Genomic DNA, 1,184 nt, shown 5'->3' on the forward strand with positions numbered 1-1,184 from the left:
ACCAGAAGGTCGCGGTTTAAAGTCATGGATATAGCCTGTTGCAGAAATGTGAGGTAAGGTTGTGGATAACAAATCCTTGTTCGGCCCTTCTTTGGACCCGTGCAAAGCGGAAGCTTTATGCACCGAGCTATCCTTATGTATATGACAAGGTCTAAAAGTATTGACTTAGTGAAATCATACAAGGTATTGAATCGGGCATGTTGCAGATGATGTTGTATCATTGATAAATTAGTGAGATTGAATGAGTTTGGGATATTTTAGTGGTGGTGATGATTCTGTAGCAGTAGTGTTGCTACTTCTTTTCATATTGGTAAAAATATTCTTTTGATAAAACGACTTCTAGATTTTATTATAATTACCCTTTGAAAATACTTTTTTGTTTTTTGCAAAGATGTTTATCGCACATTGTACTAAGCAACTAATCTAATGTGTTGCGTATAGGATCCCTTTGTGATCTTAAACATTTCAATAAAGAATAAAGTGTGTGACCTTTGATCATGAGTATATAGGCGGCCAGGGAAGCAGTTGTTTGTCAACTTGCTTGCTTCCCAGCCAAGGGCATATTTGATGATACTCCCTCCGTTTCAAAAAGAATGACATATTTTGACTTGACACAAAGTTTAAGAAAATAAAGAAGATTTTTGAATTTGTGGCCTTATATCAAAGTTGTGTTAAATGTACCAAAATGCTCTTTAATTTTGTGGTCCAAAATATATCATCTGGAAAGTTGAAATTAAAGTATTTCCAAAAAAGGAAATGAGTCATTCTTTTTTAAACGAACTAAAAATGAAAGTATGTCATTCTTTTTTAAACGAAGGGAGTATTACATTATTGTCATGCTTTATAAGTATTATATTTGACTGCTTTTGTACTTGTACATATGCATTATTAGGACCGAAAAATCTATGTATGTCTATACAAAGCACTTTTCTAAAGTTAATTATTATGGGACTCATCCAGGCTTTATCCTGTTTTACTTCACACCCTGAGGGGTCATTTGGTTTGGAACAAGTTATTCAAAATAATTAATCGTGAGGAGTTATTTAGTTATTCCGTCATGTATATGTGATAACTTATTCAGTTGATATAAATAGTGAGATAATTAATTTCGAGGCTAAATAATACATCCGACTAGATGTTTAATGAAATAATTATATATTTTATTTCAAGATTATTATATCTTA

At 32.1% G+C, this 1,184-nt stretch overlaps 1 long non-coding RNA gene across 1 annotated transcript in view; it reads left to right on the plus strand.

Annotated features, from left to right (window-relative positions):
• Positions 1 to 496, plus strand: part of LOC124894438 — a 1,056-nt gene extending 560 nt beyond the window's left edge. Inside the window, exon 2 of the long non-coding RNA XR_007051173.1 lies at positions 9 to 496. This is a non-coding gene — a long non-coding RNA (uncharacterized LOC124894438). The remainder of the gene's footprint in view (positions 1 to 8) is intronic.
• Positions 497 to 1,184: the final 688 nt, after the last annotated feature.

Source organism: Capsicum annuum, unplaced genomic scaffold (genome assembly GCF_002878395.1).
Source record: "Capsicum annuum cultivar UCD-10X-F1 unplaced genomic scaffold, UCD10Xv1.1 ctg74087, whole genome shotgun sequence".
In the NCBI taxonomy this organism is placed as follows: domain Eukaryota; kingdom Viridiplantae; phylum Streptophyta; class Magnoliopsida; order Solanales; family Solanaceae; genus Capsicum; species Capsicum annuum.